This window comes from Triticum aestivum, chromosome 7B (assembly GCF_018294505.1).
Source record: "Triticum aestivum cultivar Chinese Spring chromosome 7B, IWGSC CS RefSeq v2.1, whole genome shotgun sequence".
NCBI lineage: Eukaryota > Viridiplantae > Streptophyta > Magnoliopsida > Poales > Poaceae > Triticum > Triticum aestivum.
Window position 1 is genome coordinate 301,195,771 of NC_057813.1, and position 13,491 is coordinate 301,209,261.

A 13,491-nucleotide genomic window follows, 5' to 3' on the forward strand; every position below is an offset into this window, starting at 1 on the left:
TCCAAGCATAGCATAGCAAACTATTTATATGATACGATAAGACCTTCCCCTTTTCAGACAAAGGATGATGCACAAAATGAGCATGCTCATCTAAAGATTTCCCATCAACTAGGCTAGTTGGGGTTTCAGCACGAGCGCATAAGGATCGAAGATGATCCAAGTAGAACACTTTAAGTGGATCCATATCAATAGATTTTTAGCAAGCAAAGATGCAAGCACATAGAAGGCACATGGGGACACAAGCAAACAGAAAGGCAAGCGAAAGAGAGAGGAGATTGGGAAAGAGAGGGCGAATAAAACGACAAGGGTGAAGTGGGCGAGAGGAAAACGAGAGGCAAATAATGTAAATGCGAGGGAGATGGGTTTGTGATGGGTACTTGGTATGTCTTGACTTGAGCGAAGACCTCCCCGGCAACGGCGCTAGAAATCCTTCTTGCTACGTCTTGAGCTAGCGTTGGTTTTCCCCGAAGAGGAGAGGGTGATGCAGCAAAGTGTAGCGTAAGTATTTCCCTCAGTTTTGAGAACCAAGGTATCAATCCAGTAGGAGGCTCCTCAAAAGTCCCACGCACCTACACAAACAAACTGAGAACTCGCAACCAACGCAATAAAGGGGTTGTCAATCCCTTCACGGTCACTTACGAAAGTGAGATCTGATAGAGAAGTATGATAAGATAATATTTTTGGTATTTTATAATATAGATGCAGAAAAGTAAAGATGCAAATAAAAGTAGATTAAAAGCAAATATGATAAGAGATAGACCCGGGGGGCATAGGTTTCACTAGAGGCTTCTCTCGAGAGCATAAGTATTATGGTGGGTGAACAAATTACTGTCGAGCAATTGATAGAAAAGCAAATAATTATGACATTATCTAGGCATGATCATGTATATAGGCATCACGTCCATAACAAGTAGACCGACTCCTGCCTGCATCTACTACTATTACTCCACACATCGACCGACTCCTGCCTGCATCTAGAGTATTAAGTTCATAAGAACAGAGTAACGCCTTAAGCAAAATGACATGATGTTGAGGGATAAACACATGCAATATGATATAAAACCCATCTTGTTATCCTCGATGGCAACAATACAATACGTGTCTTGCAACCCTTTCTGTCACTGGGTAAGATCACCGCAAGATTGAACCCAAAGCTAAACACTTCTCCCATGGCAAGAAAGATCAATCTAGTAGGCCAAACCAAACTGATAATTCGAAGAGACTTGCAAAGATAACTCAATCATACATAAAAGAATTCAGAGAAGATTCCAATATTATTCATAGATAAACTTGATCATAAACCCACAATTCATCGGATCTCGACAAACACACCGCAAAAGAGATTACATCGAATAGATCTCCACAAGAGAGGGGGAGAACATTGTATTGAGATCCAAAAAGAGAGAAGAAGCCATCTAGCTAATAACTATGGACCCGTAGGTCTGTGGTAAACTACTCACAACTCATCGGAGAGGCTATGGTGTTGATGTAGAAGCCCTCCGTGATCGATTCCCCCTCCGGCAGAGTGCCGGCGAAGGCTCCAAGATGGGATCTCGCGGATACAGAAGGTTACGGTGGTGGAAATTGTGTTTCGTGGTGCTCCTGGATGTTTTCGGAGTCCGTGGATATATATAGGAGGAAGAAGTACGTCGGTGGACGCCCGAGGGGCCCATGAGACAGGGGGGCGCGCCCTCCTATCTCGTGGGGCCCTCGGAACTTTCTTGACTTGCACTCCAGGCTCTACGGATCAGATTTGTTCCAAAAATAACGCTCCCGAAGGTTTCATTCCGTTTGGACTCCGTTTGATATTCCTTTTCTTCGAAATACTGAAATAGGCAAAAAAACAGCAATACGGGCTGGGCCTCCGGTTAGTAGGTTAGTCCCAAAAATGATATAAATGTGTAGAATAAAGCCCATAAACATCCAAAAGGGGTAATATAATAGCATGGAACAATAAAAAATTATAGATACGTTGGAGACGTATCAGGCGGCCAACGCGTCACTAAACTTGGTCATGGCACGTTTGTTTATCTTCTTAATTGACGGGTCTTTCTATGGCTCAATATATTGGATTTCAACCCGGCCCGAGAACAAGAATATCTGGTGCAGCAGGGTTAGGAGGGAGTGCTTCATATTTGGTATCTTCTTTAGTGCCTCATCATTGATGGTGGCACACGTTCGTACGATGCAGCCTATTTGATTGACGTAGCAGGAGCGTGCTTCCATAGGCAATTTTAGCTCAAAATTACCGTCGTCCACCTTCGTGGCCACTAGTCTAGTAGTGAGGAGCTGGTTTGGGCGTCGACTTCTCCTCTTCGGTTTCGGTTCTATGGCTTTGCCAGTCTTCGATGCCAGTCTCGGTGTCGGTCTGGGTCTCAACGCCAGTCTTGGTGCCGGTCTCGATGTCGGTCTCGGATGTGACAGGTGGGCCCAGCAACAACAACCGTTGATCGTCGGCAAGGTTCAAAAATTTGTCTGCCGCTAGGTAGACGTCGTCGCAATCACCAGAACCCTGTCATTCATTGTTGCTAGCCATGTTTCCTCTGATTAAATCTAGTCAACTAATTCTAGACCTAATAAAATGAATAATGACATAAAAATGCCTATGTTTTGCAGGAACATTGATTCCTTCCCGGTGCGGAAAATCCTGGGCACTCGATATGTCCTAGTTTGTAGCACAAGTCATCCTTAAATTCACGGGAAATTTCGGCATGACCTTTGCTAAAAAGTGGACAAATCGAGCACCTGAAATTTGCCGGAACAGAAATGAATCAACATTTCGGCAAAACATAGGCCACTCGGCTTCATTTCCTGGAAACAACAAAAGGCCACTTGGGCACAACAGTAGATAAAAATGAGCAAACACTATTGAGGAATTTGCATATAACATGACCACTTCAAATTTGCATCTCCTAGTGTTTGACACTTCAAGAAAATATACCCAAATCTCCTAGCATAAACATGAGCAACACATTCTAGAAATTTATATTTTTATACTGAATTTTTTCTCAAAACTAAACCCTACTGCCCTAATTTACATCTAGTTAAACCCTACTGCCCTAACCCTACTGCCCTAGTACTTAAGCATCTACAAGTACTAACTAATTAGATGAACCCTAGCTAGCTACTTAAGCATCTACAACTACTTAAGCTACTAATTTCATTCATTTAGGTCATTCATTTAACTTCATCTAATTAACCTAGTAAAACCCTACTTTCCTAACTAAAAAACATCTAATTAACATCTACTAGTACCACTACTGCCCTAACCTAATTTACATCTACTTAGTTACCTAACCTAGTTAGTTAACCAAATTAATCTAAATTAACATCTACTTAGTTACCTAACCTAATTAACATCTACTTAGTTCCCTAACCTACTTCCCTAACTAAAAAACATCTAATTAACAGTACCACTACTGCCCTAACCTAATTAACATCTACTTAGTTACCTAACCTAGTTAGTTAACCAAACATCTAAAAACCATCTAATTAACCTAGTTAGTAAACCAAATTAACCTAGCTAGTTCACTTAGTTGCCTAACCTAGTTAGTTTACCTAAATTAACCTTGATAGTTCACTTAGTTCACTTAGTTAACCTAATGAACTAAATTCACCTAAGTTTATTAACCTAGAGGGAGGGGTGGGGCTTATAGAGAGCAGGGACGACGAGGGAGCAGGGACGACGAGGGAGCAGGGGCTCCGGTGACGGCTCTGGCGGCTCTGGCGGCGATGGGGTAGGGGCGATGAGGGAGCAGGGGCGGCGAGGAGCGGACGAGGGTGGCTCCACGGGCGCGCGGCTCCGGTGGTGGCGATGGCATGCGGCTCTGGTGGCGGCTCTGGCGGCGGAGGAGGCAGGGCGACGAGGGAGCAGGGGTGGCGAGGAGGGAGAGGTTGGGCTCTAGAGAGAAGAATTGGGAATCGGGGGAAGGAGGGACGCTCGCGAAGTGGCAAGTCAAAGTTAGTAGTAGCGCTTTTACAAAACATGCGCTATAGCTACTTAGCTATAGCGATTTTTGCTGGAACGCGCTACTGCTATAGACAAGTTAGCTATAACGCGTGTTAGGAAAACGCGCTATAGCTAAAGTAGCTATAGCGCTTTCATAAAAATGTGTTGTTGCTATTGCTTTCATTTTTTCTTTTTCTTTAATTTTCCTTTTCTTTTTTCCTTTCCTTTTTTTCTTTTCTTTTCTTTTCCTTTTGTTAGTTGCAGCACGGTCGCCTTAAAATGCGCTGCTACTAATTTTTAGCAGTAGTGCGATTTGTAGAAGCGCACTGCTACTATACCAAGCATGGCAGCAATGGTTCTGGTCGTCATAGTAGCAGCGCGTTTTATGGGGGATGCACTACTGCTAACTTTGTGGTAGTAGCGTGTTGTTCAGACCCATGCTACTGCTACGTAGCAGTAGCTCTTCACTTTAACAAGCGCTGCTGGTAAGTGTCTGTGTATAAGCCTTTTCCTGGTAGTGCAAATACCTGCTGGCTTAACTCTGAATCCTTTTAAACCGCGAATGTAATGTCTTGATGTAACCCGGCTATTCCTTGCCGGTTTAATCATGCCAATCTTTATAACATGTACTACATGTATACCAATTAACCTTACTTCGTGTACTTGCCTTTGAATCACTTGACGGCTTAACATCATAACCTTAACCCGGTAACATTTTCCTTTCTAGGCTTCTCATCAACAAAAATGACCAAAATTGTTACTTCATGCAGCTGGATCGTCTCCACTATTACGGAGCAATCTTTCAATCAACATGTTAAAGTGGGTGTCTTAGCACCAAAAGATGTTATCCACTGGGGAGCTCCAGGAAATGAGGCTATACCCGCCCCAAAGGAATGCGAGGTCATAGTCTTTGTTGATCATATGCTCCAGGGTTTCTCACCACCCGGTTCAAAGTTTTTCGGTGATGTGCTGGATTTATTTCAACTCCACCCCCAAGACATCGGACCCAATTCTGTGTGTAATATCTACAATTTCCAAGTTTTTTGCGAAGTATATCTTCAAGAAGAACCCACAATGGACTTGTTCAGAGAATTCTATTACTTGAACCGCCAGACTGAGTTCACAGACGGACCCAGCTTAGAACTTGGCAGGATTTCTATTCAAAGACGGACAGAAGTCGTCTTTCCTGTAGCTGCACTTCCCAGCCAGCCAAAGGACTGGAACCAGACTTGGTTTTATTGCCAAGATACCTCTCCAGCGGGTGAAAATCCTCTACCGGGTTTCCGTGAAAACCGGCTTAGCTCAAGGCACCCTCTCCCCGATCGGATCACTGCCATAGAACGGGCTAAGTATATGCCCATTTTTTCAAAGACAAGGGCCTTAATGGCCAACGGGTTAATCGGAGTTGATCATGTCCGATGCTAGGTTGCCTAGAGAATTTTACCATTGAGCCGCCAGCCCGGCTTACTGTGCGAATATACCAGTGACCCCAAGGATCCACAGCATCACTGCCAAGTGCGGCTGAAGGATGATGATATCAATAGAATGACAAAAATGCTGCTTAATGAGAGCTTGGAAACTTGCAGCAAAACAAGGTTGAATCCCTTCTGCACCCTTAACAAGCCTCCAGCTGCAAGTACTTTGAACAACTTCTAACTCATTTCTTATTTGCACAAATTATCTTCTCACAATCCACTTAATTTCTTCAGGCTGATTCCCCCTTTTGGAACAAGAAACTTCAAGACAAACCAACCAAGAAAGGTCGAGGAAAGAATAAAGTTGTCAAGAAGCCTGCCAAGAAGAAAACCAACACCTCAGAGCTGTTTGCTTTGGATGACGATGAGTCGGAGGTAGAACTTGACGCCCTTGGCTCATTTTTTAATTATCTTATTGACACTGATTTCCATCAGGACGAAGCGGAGGCCAGCAACGCAGATGGTGAAGAGGTAACTATCATTTCCTCTGACTCAGAGCCTTTGCCAAGACAGACAGTTCGACAAGTGAGACAGAAATTAAGGTTTTCTCACCCTTTAGCTTACTTGGATCCAAACTTTATTTTGAAGAAACAATAGCATGAAGCTCAGCGCATAACCCAGAATAGTGGAGGTGGAGAGCTCTCCTCCGGTTTACCCAACACTCCGACCCCTCGAAAGCGCCGGAAAGAGGTGCCTCCATGTTCAAACTCTTTTTATCCAAAGGCGGGTCTTGTTCGCCAACCACTTAATCCTTCCGACTCAAACTATCATGAACTTCAAATTCCTCTTCTGGCGTCTCAACAGGAACTCAGCTGTCGGCTTTGAAGATTGCCCCTGGGTAACTGATAGAGGCAAAGGTGTCCCGTCTTTCAATGAGATAATGGATATCGCTTTGGTGGAAGTCGACTTTGACGATCCGACTACGAACGTGCGAGGACGTCGCGCCTTAGCAATCGCTAAACCAACTCCGAGAGGTTATTGACCATGCCGGAGCACGATCACCTGACCACGAGGGTCTGTTTCCTGCGAGCAAACGAAGAACAAGCAAGAAACTAAGATTGCAATCTGGATATTGCGAATATAAAATGAAAGCTTTATTGATCAAGGTGGGGTTCTGTGACGCCTTTGTTTGGTCGTTGAACACAAACGAAGTACACGAAGTTGCAGCTATGGCGAACTTTAATCTAAACAAAACCCAAAGTCTAAACGGTGCCCTAAGGGCTGTATATATGGAGGAAGAGAGGGGGAATTTCGTGGCCCTTGGTGGAGGGGTCCGAAATCAACCCTATCTCTGGTTTCCCCACACATACGGACTCTAAAAATAGCCTATACTTATGTATTTCGAAATTACATGGGCCTGGCCCAATAAAAAGGTGACGCAGCACCTATAATAGCCTCGGGACGAAATTTATGAAGTGGCATCTTGTATATTTCGTCCAAGGCTTCATGCACCCATTATGGTGGCTTCAAAGTCCTAAAATCATCACTTGTAACTCCGTTCTTGTTCCCCTTGCACATAGCATCATCTCCATGCTTGTTCTTGCTCCAATGTTCATCCTTCTCCAAGCTAGGCCCTTCATTTGTAAGCAAAACAAATGTATCCAATTTAGGCAGCATCATATTCAAATGAACATTAGAATCATTACCAAGAAATGAAAGTACCTGATAATTTAATTGGCGTGCGCGAGCTCTAGTAATTGGTCCCGTATATGTAGCAGTAGGGGCTGTGGGTGTAACAATGGTATTGATGTCCTCATCATCCTCCCCTTCTTGAAATGAAGTCGTCCTCGACGGAAGCTCATCTTCCTCACCCAAATAAGGCTTCAAATCTGCAATGTTAAAAGTGGGACTAACCCCAAAATCTGCAGGCAGCTCAAGTTTATATGCATTATCATTTATTTTCTCTAACACCTTAAAGGGACCATCAGCACGTGGCATTAGCTTTGATTTGCGCAAATCAGGAAATCTATCCTTACGCAAATGTAACCAAACAAGATCTCCAGGTGCAAACACAACATGTTTTCTACCCTTATCTCCAGCAAGTTTATATTTAGCATTCATACGCTCAATGTTTTCCTTAGCTAACTCATGCATTTTTAAAATCAATTCAGCACGTTGTTTAGCATCAAAATTAACCTTCTCCGAAGATGGAAGAGGCAACAAATCAATAGGTGCACGAGGTAGGAAACCATACACAACTTCAAAAGGGCACATCTTAGTAGTAGAATGCAATGAACGATTATAAGCAAATTCAATATGAGGCAAGCATTCCTCCCACATTTTCTTATTATTCTTCAAAACAGCCCTAAGCATAGTAGACAACGTTCTATTGACTACTTCAGTTTGTCCATCAGTTTGGGGGTGACAAGTAGTACTAAAAAGCAGTTTAGTCCCCAACTTAGCCAATAAACATCTCCAAAAGTGGCTAAGAAATTTAGTATCACGATCTGAAACAATAGTATTTGGCACACCATGCAAGCGAATAATTTCACGAAAGAACAAATCAGCAACATTAACAGCATCATCGCTTTTATGACATGGTATAAAGTGTGCCATTTTCGAGAATCTATCCACGACAACAAATATGCTATCCCTCCCCTTCTTTGTTCGAGGTAAACCTAAAACAAAGTCCATAGATATATCCTCCCAAGGAACACTAGGTACAGGCAAAGGCATATATAAACCATGAGGATTGAGTCGTGACTTAGCTTTTTGACATGTAGTGCATCGAGCAATAAAACGTTCAACATCCCGTCTCATCTTTGGCCAAAAGAAATGTGTAGCAAGTACGTCCTTCGTCTTTTTCACGCCAAAGTGTCCCATTAATCCTCCTCCATGCGCCTCCTGCAACAACAAAAGACGAACGGAGCTAGCTGGAATGCATAGCTTGTTAGCACGAAACACAAATCCATCGTTAACGACAAACTTGTTCCACATTCTACCTTCTTTACAATTCTGCATTACATCTTTAAAATCAGCATCATGCACATATTGATCTTTGATGGTCTCCAAACCAAATATTTTGAAGTCAAGTTGTGAAAGCATAGTATAGCGACGAGACAATGCATCAGCAATAACATTTTCTTTTCCCTTCTTGTGTTTAATGACATAAGGGAAAGTCTCAATGAATTCAACCCATTTAGCATGTCTACGATTCAGTTTAGCTTGACTTTTAATATGTTTCAAAGATTCATGATCAGAATGTATACCAAATTCTTTGGGCCATAAATAATGTTGCCATGTTTCTAAAGTCCGAACAAGAGCATATAATTCTTTATCATAAGTAGAATAATTCAGACTAGGCCCACTCAATTTTTCAGAAAAGTATGCAACAGGTTTGCCATCTTGTAATAACACACCTCCTAATCCAATTCCACTAGCATCACATTCAAGCTCAAAAGTCTTATTAAAATCAGGAAGTTGGAGTAAAGGAGCATGTGTCAACTTATCTTTCAATACCGAGAAGGCTTCTTCCTGTGCGGTACCCCAAAGAAAAGACACATCTTTCTTTGTAAGCTCATTGAGAGGTGCAGCAATGGTGCTGAAATCTCTCACAAAACGCCTATAGAATCCAGCGAGGCCAAGAAAACTCCTCACTTGTGTGACCGTTTTGGGCTGCGGCCAACTCTCAATAGCTTCAATCTTGGCTTTATCAACTTCAATTCCCTGTGGAGTAACAACATAGCCAAGAAAAGATACTCGATCGGTGCAAAAGGTGCACTTCCCAAGGTTACCAAACAAACGTGCATCACGTAGAGCAATAAAAACAGCACGTAAATGTTCCAAATGTTCTTCCAAAGATCTGCTATAAATCAATATGTCATCAAAGTAAACTACCACAAATCGTCCAATGAAAGCACGTAAAACTTCGTTCATTAATCTCATGAAAGTACTAGGTGCATTAGTTAACCCAAAAGGCATGACTAACCACTCATATAATCCAAACTTAGTTTTAAATGTTGTTTTCCATTCATCTCCCAATTTCATACGAATTTGATGGTATCCACTACGCAAATCAACTTTGGAGAATATTGTAGAGCCACTCAATTCATCAAGCATATCATCTAGCCTAGGAATAGGATGACGATAACGAATAGTAATATTATTAATGCCTTTACAATCAACACACATACGTGATGTACCATCCTTTTTCGGCACTAGAATAATAGGAACAGCACAAGGACTAAGGGATTCGCGTATATAACCTTTGTCGAGAAGCTCTTGTACTTGACGCATAATCTCCTTCGTCTCCTCTGGATTGGTACGGTATGGTGCACGGTTTGGCAGTGAAGCACCGGGAATTAAGTCAATCTGATGCTCAATCCCTCGAATAGGCGGTAATCCCGGTGGCATGTCTTGTGGAAAGACGTCAGCGAACTCCTGCAAAATGTTAGTGACAGCAGGAGGCAAAGAGGAAGGCATGTCCTCGAATGAAAATAATGCCTCTTTGCACACAAAAGCATAGCAAACAGATTTGCTGAAATCTAGCTCATCAATATCAGATTTGGTGGCAAATAAACATGCACTTTTCAATTTAATTTCAGAAGCAACACTAGATGGTTTATTATTAGGCTTCATTTGTTGCTCAAATTCTTTTGCCACAATCTGATTTTCACTCTTATTCTTCTCCTGTTTTGCTTTATTAGCTCTATTAATATCATCTTTCAAAATGGAATCAGGAGTCATAGGAAGCAAAGTAATATTTTTATCCTTATGAACAAGAGTATAGTGATTGTTTCTACCATGATGTACAGAATTTTTATCAAATTGCCATGGTCTACCAAGTAATAAGGAACATGCTTGCATAGGTACCACATCACAATCAACATAATTAGCATATGTAGAGATACTAAAATGCACACGAACAGTACGTGTTACCTTAACCTTGCCGCTGTTGTTGAACCATTGGATGTAGTAAGGATGTGGATGTGGTCTTGTGGTGAGAGAAAGCTTCTCCACCATCTCCATGCTAGCCAAGTTGTTGCAGCTCCCTCCATCTATGATGACGCGCACAGAACGTTCTTTCACAACTCCCTTGGTATGGAACAAATTGTGCCTCTGATTTTGCTCAGCTTGTGTGACCTGCACACTCAAAACACGTTGAGCAACTAAACATTCATACCTGTCAGCGTCTTCAGGAGCCATGTATTGCGTCTCATGATCAGAATCATGTCCACCATGTTCTTCACGTGTAATAAGAGCCAAAGTCTCCTCATCATAGTCACTAGCGGACTCATATCCACCATCCACGGTAGCAATCATCACACGCGGAGATTTGCATTCTCTCGCATAATGACCTCCTCCCTTACAACGACGACAAATAATATCACTTGTGTGCCCTGTTGATGCCATGGAAGAAGAAGAACTCTGTGCAGGCCCAGCAGGTGCGCTCTTTGCAGATACTGGTGCTTGTGCCTGTTTTCTTGTATCACGACTAGAGGAGGCACCTGATTGAGGTGCTGGTGCAGTTGAAGTAGAAGATGCACGCGGTGTCCATGATGAAGGTCGGCCTGCAGAAAAGTTAGTTCGTGCCAATGCTTGTCGATCCTGCACTTCACGTTCAGCTTTACAAGCAAGATGGAATAAACGAGTGATATTAGTATACTCCTTATAGTCTAGAATGGTCTGAATCTCTCTATTTAATCCACCCAGAAAACGTGCAAGCATAGCTTCATTCTCCTCAACAATACCACATCTAATCATGCCAGTTTGTAATTCCTGATAATATTCTTCTACAGAATTTTTTCCTTGTCTTAAGCGCTGTAATTTTTGAAGCAATTCACGTTGATAATATGGTGGAACCCAACGAGTATGCATAGCAGTTTTCAAAGCAGCCCAAGTAGTTGGAATAGGATATAATCTACAATGTTCAGACCACCATACACGTGCAAAACTAGTGAAAGCACAAACAGCAGCAGCAACCCGTCTCTCCTCGGGATATTGTAAACATGTAAAACGTTGTTCAGTTTCTAACTCCCAAGTAAGATATATATCAGGAACATATCTACCCTCAAATGGTGGAATATTCAATTTCAGTTTAGGAATATGGACATCATCTCGTACCTGAGGTGGAGGTGCAGGCCTACCATTACGAATATATACCTGAGGTCGACCTGCTGGTGGTGGTGCAGGTGGCTGCACGTAGTGCTGATTTTGATCAACCTCATCCTCATAATCGCCCGCATACTCATCATCCTACTGGGTACCAGCAGCAGCAATAGCAGGAGCCAAAGAAGCATCAACAACATGAACAGCAGCACCAGAAGTTTGGCCATCCTCAATAGGAACACGCTTCGCTCGTCCATACTGATTCGGAAGGATGCGTTGTTGTTGTTGTTGGAGAGGTGCGTTAGGTGCAGCGGGTGGTGGTGGTGGAAGACGCGCGAGCAATTCATTAAACTTGTTATCGAGCTTTGTTTCGAACGTCTTCTCCATGCCATCTATCTTCTCCATGTCCTCTTCAAATCTGTTTAGCACATCTTGCACCTGTCCACTCATCATTTGCTGAAATTTATCATGTAGTTGTTTGTTCGTCAGGTTCTCCCAATCAGTCTCATCGGCTTGTGATCCTACCATGGTTAGCAGCAAATAGAAACACACAAGAATATGATCCTACAGACTACTAAGAAGTGGTGGTGGGTGTCACAAATCCGTCAAGCAAATCTCAAATTCTTACCAGTTCTTACCCACAGCAGGTGGTGATCGGCAACCGTTGTCGTCAAAAACTCTCAAAGCTTGGATAGAGCGATTACCAGAGAGAGTCAAACGCACAACGTAGATGTATGTGGAGCTGGGAAGGCTTATAATATGGTAGCAAAAAGGGTCAGCAATAATCAATTCAAAGATGCAAAGTTGAATAAACGCTCAACGACGGTACTGTGCTGGTCCTAGGCTAGACTGTGCTAGAGACGCGAGCCTAGAACACCAACAAAATCACGGCGCGGCACGTAAACAAGGGAAAAGCACACTCTGGATTTTTTTTCACTCTTTTTTTTTGCGCTGCTTTTTTTGCGCTATTTTTTTTTGCGAAAAATCACAATAATGGCGAGTGTCTCAAAACTCTTCCCAGGTCAAACTGACAGGATGGGCACGAAATTTTTTGTTGACAATTTTTTTTTCGACTGCCCGGACCCAAAAACTGGAAACGGGTCAAAAAAACTTTCTATAACGGCGACTGTCTCAAAATGCTTAGAAACACCTAAAAATAGGATAGCCAGAAAATTTTTCGACAAGTGCGTTTTTGAAAAATTTTGGGCCTAAACGGAGGGTGGTTTCCGGACACTTTTTTTTTATGATGAACTAACCCTAATTTTTTTTTGTAGCTTTTTCGTGGACTGTAGGTATGAAGAACAGACTCGATCTAAACTACGAAAAACTGTAAAATCTCACCGAGCAACCTGGAAATCTGATACCACTTGATAGAGGCAAAGGTGTCCCGTCTTTCGATGAGATGATGGATATCGCTTTGGTGGAAGTCGACTTTGACGATCCGACTACGAACGTGCGAGGACGTCGCGCCTTAGCAATCGCTAAACCAACTCCGAGAGGTTATTGACCACGCCGGAGCACGATCAACCTGACCACGAGGGTCTGTTTCCTGCGAGCAAACGAAGAACAAGCAAGAAACTAAGATTGCAATCTGGATATTGCGAATATAAGATGAAAGCTTTATTGATCAAGGTGGGGTTCTGTGACGCCTTTGTCTGGTCGTTGAACACAAACGAAGTACGCGAAGTTGCAGCTATGGCGAACTTTAATCTAAACAAAACCCAAAGTCTAAACGGTGCCCTAAGGGCTGTATATATGGAGGAAGAGAGGGGGAATTTCGTGGCCCTTGGTGGAGGGGTCCGAAATCAACCCTATCTCTGGTTTCCCCACACATACGGACTCTAAAAATAGCCTATACTTATGTATTTCGAAATTACATGGGCCTGGCCCAATAAAAAGGTGACGCAGCACCTATAATAGCCTCGGGACGAAATTTATGAAGTGGCATCTTGTATATTTCGTCCAAGGCTTCATGCACCCATTATGGTGGCTTCAAAGTCCTAAAATCATCACTTGTAA